Consider the following 13164-nt stretch of genomic DNA (forward strand, 5'->3'; position numbering starts at 1 on the left):
GATTTTAATTCAGATTTGGAAAACCTATGCCAGACTGTGAGGTGGCTAATACTACAAACTGCCATGTCCATGGCAGCTTGGGAAATCAGCAGGCTGGAGCCAGAGCTGAGATTTAAAACAGGCACATAATCCTCTGCAATTAATTAGAAGCTAGTTAATTTCTAGCTTAGTCTGGTTTGAACTTTCAACACAAATATTAAATAGCACTTAAGCAAAATATACTGATCCATGTTTAATCTTAAATGTGCAAGACAGTTTCAATCATGAGGACAAACTGAAGAATAATGGATTTCTCAATTCATTGTTCAATCCTAAATGGATTTTAAGCCAAGCAATTTCAATGAAGAAGAAGAAGATATTGGATTTATATCCCGCCCTCCACTCCGAAGAGTCTGAGAGCGGCTCACAATCTCCTTTACCTTCCTCCCCCACAACAGATATCCTGTGAGGTGGGTAGGGCTGGAGAGGGCTCTCACAGCAGCTGCCCTTTCAAGGACAACCTCTGCCAGAGCTATGGCTGACCCAAGGCTATGCTAGCAGGTACAAGTGGAGGAGTGGGGAATCGAACCCGGTTCTCCCAGATAAGAGTCCGCACACTTAACCACTACACCAAACTGGCTCTCCAGTTTGAATTTAGAAGACTGTGACTCTATTTAGGATGGCACTGATAGTCTCTTAAATCTCCCCCACCCATTAAAGAAACTTATGCAGATAAAGGTTTCCGAAGCAGTCAAACTGTTGCATTTTTAGTGCAGTGTAAAAGTTGCCCATCTATAGAAGCCCAAGGTCTACCGCTGGCAGTTATCTTGTACATGGGATTAGTAGAGGTGGCCTCCCTCATCAAGAACAGATAATTGTTCTACCAAATGTGCACTGTCTTCATCGATTTGCTCTTATCATTTTCCTTTGTTACTGCTTTGTATTTGTGGCATGTACATATGTGGAACACTTTGATTTGGGGATCTTATTCAAATTTAATTTCTGTGATAGTTTCCCTGAGGCTACCAGAAAGTCAAGCCAGGTTTAGAGAATGGTTTGAAGGTTATATGGTTGGTTTAATCTGCTTTTGAAAGTAAGTGCAGGATATAACTGTATTTTTAAAGTCACGCTCTGAACTTAATTTCTCTGCCCATGTTATACACAGGACATTTTCTACAGGCAGATGCAAAAAAAAAATGTTTATGTGGACTTGCAAAGGAAAGGAAAGGTCCCTTGTGCAAGCACCAGTTGTTTCTGACTCTGTGGTGACGTTGCCTTCACAATGTTTTCACAGCAGACTTTTTACAGGGTGGTTTGCCATTGCCTTCCCCAGTCATCTACATTTCCCCCCAGCAAGCTGGGTACTCATTTTACCAACAGAAGGATGGAAGGCTGAGTCAACTTTGAACCGGCTACCTGAAAACTCAGGGGTGCTAGAGCTGGCTGCCATTCCTTGCTGTGTATGCACATGAAAACATATTTAAATTAAAATGTATTTAAATGTATAAAAATATTTTAAATGGAAAGAACAGTGACCTATTCTATAGGGTAATAGCAAAAGTTAGTGACTCCAGGTCATTTTACAAAGAGACTTGACAAAGAGTGGGCTAGGAATGCATATTGATACATAATATTAAAAGAACTAGTGGGATCCAATGGACAAGAATGAAATTTATTCTTGGGGATCTGAATTCAAGTCTATTTCTGCTGTATATTCATTGTATGATGTTCTTGTATTTTTGTTGCACTCATCTGACTACGAGGTAATGTGGTGTAGGATTTACAGTGTTGAATGAACACCTCCACTCAGCTGTGAAGCTAACTTTGGGTTAGTCTTATTAGAGCTTAACCAATCTCACAGTGTTGTTACCAGGACAAAATCCTGTCCAAAGCTCCTTGGTGGAAGGCCAGGATCCATTATGGTTGAGTAGGGAATTTAAACCCAGATCTCACCGATTGCAGTCCACCCCTCCCCCCTGACATGATTTTGTTGCTGTCGTTCAGTCGCACAGTGGAGTCCGACTCTTTGCGACCCCATGGACAAAGTAACGCCAGGCCCTCCTGTCTTCCACCATCCTCCAAAGACTTTTTGGCTCTCCCACTCTGAATCCTTATGGCCACAGAATTCTTTTGGGAACATCCCAAACCATTCGACACTTCTTCGTAATTTTAAAATGCTGTCTAGAAGCTTCCTTTGCATTTCTGTGGAGGGTTTTTTGTGTGTGTTTGGCCCCATGTCATCGCTCTTGCTCTTCCCCAGGGCGTAGTGCAGCCAGCCCCCGGCATTCACTGCCGTCCCCACGAGATGTTCTTGTGCCTTCGGTCGGCTCACCAAATCCCCTCCCGCCACAGATAAAGAGGCTTAGGGGAATCACTATAGCAACTGCCAATCAGCAGCTGGGAAAGGGGGGCTCATCAGAGAGTGCAGTTGGCACGCCCAGGCTGTACCGGCAAAGCGACTAGGCAGGCAACAAGTAGCGGTCCGGCGGTACCGAGGGGGAAGCCTGCTTCGCCACCGACTTTGAGGCCGGGGCAGAGGGGGGGTCTCCTTGCCGGGCCAAAAAGGCGCCTTCGCGTTTCGCTTCTTCACTTGCCCAAGTTGGACTTGGGGACCCTTCTCTACGCCTGGCAGCCACCAGGTGAGAACAGGGGCTCCAGTAGCGTCTCGAGGGTAGCACAAAGTTGGGAAAAGAGGGACGAGATGCGTTCTTTGGGCAGGGTGTGGAGTGGTTGCTTTTCTTCGACATCGCCACTGTATGCTCTTCTTGCATCTGAATCCATAGCAATCATTGCAGGGCTCCCACAGTATAGCACATTTGCAGTTTGGGGGTTTTCTAAAAAAATAGTTTAAGAATGCGATCCGAAGTTGATAAGGCTTAATTCTGAATGAACGTTTCGGATTCATGGGTGTGCGTTTGGAATGGCGATCAAACATAGCTGCACGCGTTAAAACGGATAGAATTGGAGACACCGAAGCATTCGCTGTGGCAGCCAAGAACATTATCTGTGCCTGCAGAAGTCCGTATGCAAAATGCAGACTCCTGGCTACCTATAGATATATAATGTGTGTAGATAAATATCTGTACCAGTAATATGTGTACAGCTGAAGTAGTAAATGGAATTCTATAAGCATAAGTATTTCTTGCTACTACTGCAAGTATCCCTTTCCCTAATTAGAGTCTGGTTGTGTGTGTGGTGGGGGCGGGGGAGGTGCCTGCATTTCTGTATTTCTTTGCTCTCTGGTACCCTCTACTGGAATACTGGGTGCTGCTATGAGGGAGAGTTCATCTTAACTGCTCTACACTGGTTTTCTCTTCCACTAAACTTTTAAAGTAACTGTGCAACAAATGATGAGTTTTCTGTCGGTTGTGGTAAAAGGTAAAGGTAGTCCCCTGTGCAAGCACCAGTCGTTTTTGACTCTATGGTGACGTTGCTTTCACGTTTTCACGGGGGTGGTTTGCCATTGCCTTCCCCAGTCATCTACACTCCCCCCCCCCCAGCAAGCTGGGTACTCATTTTACCAACCTCGGGAGAACGGAAGGCTGAGTCAGCCTGAGCCGGCTACCTGAAACCAACTTCTGCTGGAATCGAACTCAGGTCGTGAGCAGAGAGTTCAGACTGCAGTACTGCAGCTTTATCAGTCTGCGCCACAGGATTGTGGAGTACCCTAATAATTTTGATACATCAGTGAGTGAGCAGCAGAGTCAGTGAGGTCCAAGTATCTTTACTATAGTGGCTGAGAATGCTGCTTTTGTATGCAAGGGTCATCAGTGGACACTTGGAACATGGGAACAGTTGACTCTGTGTGCCAGGCTGAATCTGGTGTAAACTAATGAGCCTATGATGCAGAGGAAGGGTTCTTAATACTTGCTTGGTACTGTCTGCTTTGACATTCTGCCACCTGTTTGGGAGGGAAGACTGATTCAAAGTGCATCCTTTTCCCTGACCTCCCTCAACAAGAGGTCAGTGCTGCTAAAATCCATCCTCTGTTCAATGGAGTAGTCATAGATAATCTCTGCAGCAGTGAACACAAATGATCAAATATCATACTTCTCAGCATTTTTGTGCAAGTACCTATTATTTACCTCTGAAGGGCAGAATTCACCTATGGTTAAAAGGTAAAGGTAGTCCTCTGTGCAAGCACCAATCGTTTCCGACTCTGGGGTGACATCACATCATGACATTTTCACGGCAGACTTTTTATGGGGTGGTTTGCCATTGCCTTCTTCAGTCATCTACACTTTACCCCTAGCAAGCTGGGTACTCATTCTACTGACCTCAGAAGGATGGAAGGCTGAGTCAGCCTTGAGCCAACTACCTGAACCCAGCTTCCACTGGGATCGAACTCAGGTTGTGAGCAGAGCTTGGACTGCAGTACTGCAGCTTTAACACTCTGCGCCACAGGGCTCCTTTCATCTAAGGTTACCTGGTGGAAATTATGGAACAACTAGCCAGTTGGGTGTAGTGGTTAAGTGCGCGGACTCTTATCTGGGAGAACTGGGTTTGATTCCCCACTCCTCCACTTGCACCTGCTGAGATGGCCTTAGCTTTCATAGAAGCTGTCCTTGAAAGGGCAGCAGCTGTAAAAGCACTCTCAGCCCCACCTACCTCACAGGGTGTTTGTTGTGGGGGGGGGGGGGAAGGTAGAGGAGATTGTGACGGCTCTGAGACTCTGAGATTCAGATTATAGGGTGGGATAGAAATCCAAATCTTCTTCTAGGACTTTATTCCAGACCAAAGTTCAGTTTGAGCCAAAGTATTAATTTTTTTTTGCTTCTGTGTTGAATTTAAATCATGTAATGTACAGTATAATCTCCTTGGAATATGTTAAGTAGGATTATTTCTTGACTATATAGTGAGTTTCCTTCATCAATATGTACTGACAGTACTATTGCTTCTTGAATTCAGTAACCACATAATTAAAATGTTGTCTTTTAAAACTGGATTTTAATGATGGCTGTTCCTCTGTGAAAAATGTACTTAGTTCTGATAGCATTGCTGTAAAGCTATTTATAGAAATCTCTCAGCCCAACCAATGCCTCTTTGACAGTGTTGCCAACCAAAAATGATTTATTCTGTTGTCACACAAAAAAGCTCTCTTTCTTACATTATCTCAAGATACTGCCTGCTTTGAAAACATCTCATACTTATTGAAATATAACTCTGCCAATGGAAAACCAAAGCTTTTATCAAAATCGGTTGTGATGGGTTGAAATCCCTGCTTTTAATTTTTTAATAGAAGCAGTGGATTGTAAATTGATAGCAGAACAGTTCTGACTGCTCTGTAACAGACAGATATAGTATCCAAAAAGCAATAAAAGGTCATGGAGTGCATTCAGTAGAATAATGCTAAGTGTAGATAAGTGTAGGCATGCATGTCTGGGGCCAGTGCCTGGCCCATCCTCTACTGAGGTGCTTGTGGCAAAGTTGAAGACTTCCCCAACCCTGCAAAAGCTGAATAGGACCCAAACATCTCCCTTGTAACACAGGCAGCTATCATTAGCTTGGCCAGCATTACCAGGACACCCAGTCCATAACTCCCTGGGTGTCAGGAAGCCATAGGAACTGGACATGGGCCTTGCCACCTGCCTCTCAGAACTTTTGGGTGTCAGCTGATGCTGTCATCTCCTGATGCCAGGACAACAAAGATGACTCCAGGGAAAAGGCCAGTTGGCAAGTATGTAGGCAACCATCAGAAGCCCAACTGTGACGTTATGGGTGGGCCCAGCTATACAGAAACCTTGGTGGAGCCAGGCAGAGTGGGCCTGCCTGAAGGCCTCCTGGGAACCAACCAAGGAGAGAAAGGGGAAGGGCCAGCAAGGAATGAACAGAAAACTCAGGGGCTAGAATCTGAGGCTGATTGGCAGAGTTAGGAGGAAGCATAAATGGTGGCTCCCCAACCAGGCCAGGGAGGAGTAGAAGGGAGGAGTGTACTATACTTCAGAGGAACAGTATTCCAGGAAAGAGACAGGCGTTTGGGGTAGTGCAACTTTGTGCCCCCCTTTCCTATTTTGAGGCCTGGGGAGACCCTGGAGAACTAAAGTTGTGCAGTGGCAAAGGCCAGGGGATAACACCCATGAGTGTGTGTTTGCTTTGAATAATGCAGATGATAGAAAGCAGGAAAAATTAGACTTAGGTGAGAGCATGCATGTGTATCTGCATTTTAGACAGCAAGGGAACTTGACCAATAATCAGGGCAGCCATTTTATCTTTGAATATACCCCTATATCTGCTTGTAGTAATGAGTAAGGCTGAGGTTTCCTTGGTGGCAGGGAAAAAGAAATTGTTCTTTTAACAGGGATAAATGTAAAGTTCTGCATTTAGGTAGGAAAAATCCAATACATGGTTATAGGATGGGGGAGACTTGTCTTTGAAGGAGAGCCCCCGAGTAATTAATTAATACCCCAATAATAATATTTGTCATATTGAGTAAAAATATGCTTTGTCTTCAAACTAAATGGTCTGTTGTAAAACTGCCGTTAGAACCTGACTTTACCACCCAGTGGGTGTGAGCTCCATCTGCAAGATTAGATAAGGGAACAGCCTCCTACAGGCGACTTGCTGTATATAGATAGAGTAAAGGGAGCCATGTCATGGAAATTTACTAGAAGGAGTTCTGTGAAGGTGGGGTCTTTGAAATCAGATAAGCCTGTGTGCCTGCCTGCTTGTTTTCTGTGTGAATAAAACTGTCTGTATGTAGAATGATTTTAACTCAGTCATTTTGGGGGCCCATGCCCGACTAGGTTCTGCTTATGGTACCATAAAGTAAACCTCGCTTCAAACCAGTAAGTCTGTGCGGATCTCGTTATTTCTCTGCTTCATCTTAGCAGTAGTATGTGTGAAAAGGATCTTGGGGTCTTAGTGGATCATATGCTGAACATGAGTCAACTGTGATGCAGTGGCTAAAAAGGCAAAAGCTATTTTGGGCTGTATCAACAGAAGTACAGTATCCAGATCATGTGATGTGATGGTATCGCTTTACTCTGCTCTGGTAAGACCTCACCTGGAGTATTGTGTTCAGTTTTGGGCACCACATTTTAAGAAGGATATAGACAAGCTAGAACGGGTTCAGAGGAGGGCGACAAAGATGGTGAGGGGTCTGGGGACCAAGTCCTGTGAGGAAAGGCTGAAGGAGCTGGGGATGTTTAGCCTGGAGAAGAGGTGGCTGAGAGGTAATATGATCACCATCTTCAAATACTTGAAGGGCTGTCATATAGAGGATGGTGTGGAATTGTTTTATGTGGCCCCAGAAGTTAGGACCAGAACCAATGGGTTGAAATTAAATCAAAATTGTTTCCAGCTCAACATTAGGAAGAACTTCCTTACAGTTAGAGCGATTCCTCAGTGGAACAGGTTTCCTCAGGAGGTGGTGGGCTCTCCTTCCTTGGAGGTTTTTAAACAGAGGCTAGATGGCCATCTGACAGCAATGAAGATCCTGTGAATTTAGGGAGAAGTGTTTGCGAGTTTCCTGCATTGTGCGGAGGGTTGGACTAGATGACTCTGGAGGTCCCTTCCAACTCTATGGTTCTATGTTCTGTATAAATAGGATCTTGAACTGAGACCAAAGTACATGGTGCATTGAAATGCTTTTCTTAAGCAAGGGGCTTTGTGAACTGTGGTTTTAGAATGAAAAAGAGGAGAAGAAGAGTTATACCCCATCCTTCACTTGGAGTCTTAGAGCAGTTTACATTCTCTTTCCCTTTCTCTCCCCATAGCTGACACCATGTGAGGTAGGTGGGGCTGAGAGAACTGCTCTTTAGAGAACTGCTTTGAGAAAACTGTGACTGACCCAAGGCCACCCTGTTGGCTGCATATGGAGGAGTGGCTCTTACCACCCCCTCCCATCTATTTTCCTTCCTTCCTTCCTTCCTTCCTTCCTTCCTTCCTTCCTTCCTTCCTTCCTTCCTTCCTTCCTTCCTTCCTTCCTTCCTTCCTTCCTTCCTTCCTTCCTTCCTTCCTTCCTTCCTTCCTTCCTTCTCTCAAACTTCTGGTGTTCATATCTCTCAGCTCTCAAACATCTGATGTTTATTCTATGTGGCTCTTGGTCACCCCTGTTCTAGCACCCCTGTGCTTTCTTCCTTCAGAATTTCAGATGTGTGTTTGAAAAGTGCATTGAGGTCTGAAATCCTACAGTGGTAAAACAACAACAACTGAGACATACACTTTGTAGTAAGGGAGGATATGGGGAAAGGAATAAGTCCCCAAAACATGGCTTTTTTCACTGCAAATCCAAACTGCTTGTGCCCCTTCTTACTTCTCTTCATAGCTTTCTCTTCTTGGTCCCTGAATTAATCAAATGCTAATCTTCTTACTAAACCTGCATTCCCTTTTGCTATTATTTAACTCTCCTGTGGTGCCTTTTAATGCAGTTCTATCAATAGCTATCTATTCTTTAGATCCAAGTGGGCAACCTTGTTGGTCTGAAGCAGTAGAACAAAGTAGAAATCAAGTGTCACCTTTAAGACCAACAAAGTTTTATTCAGAACTTAAGCTTTTGTATGCAGGCATACTTCTTCAGATGAGGGGATGAGGTACAGTGGGCTGAAATACATATAGTTGGTGGGTTAAGAGTGCAAAATGATACAAAGCTAGGATCACATGGCAAAACAGTGTAACAAACTAGAAGGTCATTTGGTCTGGATAGCCATGAAAGGTAATAAAAGTTGCCTGCCAATTGATGTTGCTGCAAGTCTAGGTAAAACAAAAGGACATGTATTTCCTTGTTCTTATTCACCTAATTTACTTCTCAGCATCATTCTATACATTATAAACATCATTCTAGTTTGCCATTAGAAAAAAAAGAATACATAAAATGAAAATGGGTTTATATGTAATGAGATAAACAGCCTATATCCCTTATTTGAGTATGTCAGTACAAAACATTATTCTATTATTAAAGAAAAATACATTGGAATACTGTGGATGTATAGCTATTATTAAAGAGAAATACAGAAATACTGTGGATGTATAGCTATACTCACTGAAAGCGTATCAGAATAATGTTTTGTATTGACAAATTCAAAACTTGGTTGGTCTTAAAGGTGCAACTATCTATTCTTTAGATAGCTATCAGGCTTTTTTTTGTCTTTTCAGAAGAAATTATTAAGAATGGGTCTTGCATGTTCTCTTTGATATTCTTTTTATTTCTTTGGGTTCTCTTCACCCCCCCTCTAGATAGTCTTTACTCTTTATTTTTCTCTTCTTTAGCCCTATGCAATTAGTGCATAGTTTTATCGTTTTCCTTCTGCATCTGTCTGCTCTATGTTTCTCTTGCATCTTTTTAATTGTTATCCTGCAGGCAGAGATGTCATTTCATTTCTGTATAAGTGCCTAATATTTATTTGATAAGTAATAAATGACAGTGGTAACAACAGCAACATTTGGGGGGTCATTACATGTAATGTGTAGTTTGACCTTCAGTTCTAGGAAGCTAAAACAATACAACTCCCATTGCAGCCTAAATACTTGTGTCAGAGAATCCAGTTTTTTGTAATCTGTTATGTTCCAGTGGAACATGATTAAGATTATGATTCAGTGGAATCTTGTCCCTAAAGTTATGATCCACAACTCAGTGAAGCTAGATTGTACAGACTGAGAATTAGTTAGCTTTTAGATTTCCCAGCCCATTATACCCCATGAACTTGAGTGTTAAGCTGATTTAGTTTTATTGACTGCAAATAAATTAAATCAGTCTAAATCAAAGTACTTTAGCCTAACTGGGTCATGATGGAAGGGATTGACAATCATGTGGATATGAGAATGCTTTAATTTAAATTTAAAATCTAATCAGTGTGCAACTAAACTGTCCAAAAATCAGGATTTAATTTTGTGATGCTGATCAACATTTTTAGTCTGTTGGTCCTGTGTCAGCTATATTAAAGTGCATCAAAGTGGAGTTTTATCATGGATTATATCCTGCCTTTTTGGACATCACTTTGCTAATGGTTAGGGGAAAAGTCAGCTTCACATTGCCATATGGCTAGAATCTGGTTTTTCGGGGTGGGGGACTCATTAGATTGGTCCCCCTTTGGAGATTAAGTGATAAATGAACTCCTCAGGGAGTTCCTGGACAGGAATGGCTGGCAATTCTGTTTGGAAGCCCCTGTCAATCAAGGTAATATGGAAATGGCTTGGCAATTTGCTTCATGGACCTTGATCAGGTTTTTTCAGGAGCTTCCTATGCAAAACATTTAGCAGATAATGTTGGTCATATCCATGTTAACCTGGACTCTACAAGAGCTATGCAGCAAAGTCTGATCAGGTTTTGTTGGATAATATAATGCTGATAAGTTTGATTGGAGGTATAGCCTATTACCACTTCACTCAATTCTTGCTCTTCTTGGTTTATACCAAGAAACTACAGTAATTAATGCATCCATGATGCATAAAGAGGCTATATAGTTCATCTGCTATAAGAAAAAAAAAATCATTATATGCTGAGGTTCCAAAAATTACTGCCAGATTTCTTAATAGCTTCTTCCTGAGCAGTGTACTCAAGTAGGTAATGGTTGTCCAACTTGAAGCAGTTGGAGATTAAGCTAAATATCTAGACTTCAGTAAGGTTTAAGTCCAGTTTCCCCACTCCTCCACTCACACCTGCTGTTATGGCCTTGGGTAAGCCATAGCTCTGGCAGAGGTTGTCCTTGAAAGGGCAGCTGCTGGGAGAGCCCTCTCCAGCCCCACCCACCTCACAGGGTGTCTGTTGTGGGGGAGGAAGGTAAAGGAGATTGTGAGCCGCTCTGAGACTCTTCGGCGTGGAGGGCGGGATATAAATCCAATATCTTCTTCTTCTTCTTCTTCTTCTTCTTCTTCTTCTTCTTCTTCTTCTTCTTCTTCTTCTTCTTCTTCTTCTTCTTCTTCTTCTTCTTCTTCTTCTTCTTCTTCTTCTTCTTCTTCTTCTTCTTCTTCTTCTTCTTCTTCTTCTTCTTCTTCTGTTTCAGAACAGAACTTAGTCATTCTGAAAACCTTCCCCAAGAAGGGGACACGCACCATGCCCCCTCCCCCAGTTACTTCTGCTACACCTTCCAAGGGATATTATGGTTTTCTTTTGAAACATTTGTCTGGGATTGCAAATGGAGGACATTCTTGGGAAGGTCAGTGTTTCCAGACTGCTAGCCATATTCCCTGTTTGGTGACTTATGGCCATAATACGTATCACCAGCTGTGGCATCAGACTGTTGCCTGTCATGAAGTGTTTTATCAGCTGCTTTCTGGAAATGGCGATACTGATGTGAAAACACCCCGCTACGTGAAAAGATGAAAAAATTATGAGTCTGGTGATGGGAAGTCATCAAGAGAAACCTATCTTCAACTGTTTGAGTAAGATGTTCATAATGTGTGCTGAATTCCTGAGTACTGACTCCCTGTCTGTTCTGTCAAATAGATTATTTCTATGCAATTTTATTATTATTTATATAACACCTTGAGTATGCAAGGCACTTTACAAAGTAATATTGAGAAGCTAAGCCCCTACTGTGAGATGCTTACAAATCTAAAAGTTTACTTGCAAGGTAGCAGTGAAAGATGGAGATGAGTGTGAATGAGGAGAGGGGCAATGGAAGAGTGTGTTTTAAGTTTATTGACACATGCAGGTGTGGGTAAGTCTCAAAAGTCTAGACTCCAAAAATTGTGTTGGTCTCTAAGGTGTTACTGAGCTCAAAATGAGCACAACCCTTTGCATGCTTCTTCTCAAACATGTTGGTCCAGTAGCAATTGTTTATATTTGGTGTGATGGAGACATTTTTGTTCCTATGAATTGGTCTTCTTGTGTGATGTAGTGGTTAAGAGTGGTGTAGTGTGGTGTAGTGGTTAAGAGTGGTGGACTCTAACCTGGAAAGCTAGGTTTGATTCCCCACTCCCCCATTTGAAGGCAGCTGGGTGACTTTGGGTCAGTCACAGTTCTCTCAGAGCTCTCTCAGTCCTACCTACCTCACAGGGTGACTGTTGTGGAGAGAGGAAGAGAAGGGAATTGTAAGTCGCTCTGAGACTTCTTCAGGTAGTGAAAAACGGGGTATAAAAGCCAACTCCTCCTCCTTCTTCATCCTCCAGCTTTAATAACTGACAAAAGAAATAGCTGCAGTGTTGACAGATCTTCAAGGGTATGTCTGGAAAAGTGTTATGGACTTGGCTGCCACTCCAGATTAATGGAGCAATTTAAAAAGTATACTTCTTACAAACAGAGGCCTTTGACCTGCATATTTTATGCCTGGCTGTGTATCTTTCATGACTTAAGTACTGTCATCAATCATTTATATAAACTCTCAACAATCTCACTATGAAGATGCCTGACTTGTAAAGTGCAACAAAATGCAATATGGTGTTTTCAAATAACATCACATATATGTTTTTTTAAAAACATGTAATACAAAAAAAATCTGGAGTTAAACTTGAATCTTTGACTCAGTACCTTGTAACTACAAATTCTAATTACACTAACGGAGGATTACAACTCATTGAGTCAATAATGTATATTTAGGTTGTCCTCCAGCATCCCTGACGCTGAAAGGCTTACCCGAAATCCTCCTTTCAGTACAGCATTTTGTGATGTAATCAGTCCTAACATTAAGAGAAGTGAAATGTTAGTTTTGAATTCCTTCTAGTTTCTGTCACTTCTGAAGGCTTGTTAAAATGTCAAGGATTTCTTAAAAACCCAACCATGTTTTCCAAGCATCTTATGTCTCTAACATTTTGTGTTCAAATGTTTAAAGTACACAACTACCCTGTAAGGTATACTAGAACTACCATATTGAAGATGGGATGAGAGAATAAAGGCTGACCTAGTGAGTTTGTGACTGAAATAAGATTCTGAAGTGAGAGTTCCAGATATGTTCATACATACCGTCTCTGAGTTTTAGAGCAGTGGTTCCCAACCTTTTCAAGTATCAGGAACCAATTCTTTCATCAAAACACTTTTCAGAACCCCCACACAATAGTAATTGTACTATTAGTGTATGTTGATTGAGAAAATACATACTGACAAAAAGATCAAAATGACAATCCTTAGCGAGCATATGAATTTGTGGACCTCTTGTAATGCTTCATTACATCCATATTGGGAACCACTGTTTTAGGACACCAGACTCCAACTGAAAGAGTAAATATTTGGGTTGAAATACATAGTACACAGCTGTTGAAAGCATAATTATCTCTTACATACATATGCAATGCTTTTTTGTGTGAAAAACA

General features: G+C 42.1%; 1 protein-coding gene across 2 annotated transcripts in view; it reads left to right on the forward strand.

Moving 5' to 3' along the window:
- RD3 (RD3 regulator of GUCY2D) overlaps positions 1–13164 on the forward strand; it is a 38178-nt gene that overhangs the window by 6091 nt on the left and 18923 nt on the right. Inside the window, exon 1 of one of the 2 annotated variants that reach the window (XM_060259560.1) lies at positions 2364–2618. The exons of the other annotated variant lie outside the window; for it this stretch is intronic. The gene's annotated coding sequence lies outside the window, so the exon portion shown is untranslated. Of the gene's footprint in view, positions 1–2363; positions 2619–13164 lie in introns of those variants that run through there. 2 annotated transcript variants of the gene reach the window in all.

This window comes from Heteronotia binoei, chromosome 1, assembly GCF_032191835.1.
Source record: "Heteronotia binoei isolate CCM8104 ecotype False Entrance Well chromosome 1, APGP_CSIRO_Hbin_v1, whole genome shotgun sequence".
NCBI lineage: Eukaryota > Metazoa > Chordata > Lepidosauria > Squamata > Gekkonidae > Heteronotia > Heteronotia binoei.